Source organism: Acanthisitta chloris, unplaced genomic scaffold (assembly GCF_000695815.1).
Source record: "Acanthisitta chloris isolate BGI_N310 unplaced genomic scaffold, ASM69581v1 scaffold31629, whole genome shotgun sequence".
Taxonomy (NCBI): Eukaryota; Metazoa; Chordata; class Aves; order Passeriformes; family Acanthisittidae; genus Acanthisitta; species Acanthisitta chloris.
Genome location: NW_008691364.1, coordinates 14906 through 15364, shown reverse-complemented (window position 1 = coordinate 15364; position 459 = coordinate 14906).

The window sequence follows — 459 nt, the reverse complement described above, 5'->3', positions numbered from 1 at the left end:
TGTCCTTTCCCATGGCTTGCTCTCACCACTCCAGTAGTGTCTCAGCTTCAGATTTGTGTGTGCTGTCTGGGGTTTAGACTGCAGAAAATAAAAGATGGTACTATCTTCAGCTTTCGGAGCTAATTGCTCATTAGAGCTAGGCTTTCTTAGGAAAGAAAATATGGCACAGGTTTTTGGGTTTGTGGTGGGTTTTAGTTTTGTGCCCCAGGATGTAATGCAGTTCTGTAAACTTAAAAACTTACAGCATTTGTACTCTGCAGTCTCTGAGGAGCACATATAGTGACACATTCTGCAGCAATGTCAGGCTTCAGGAGTGTAAAGAAGTGAGGTCTGATGTGCAGTATGTAGATGTTTTTTGGTGTTGTGTTGTCAGATTAGCACCACATTTAAATGTGTAGCTACAGTCCATAGAGCTTGGAATTTCAGACATTGTTCCTGTTATCCTTTGAACAGAAGCAG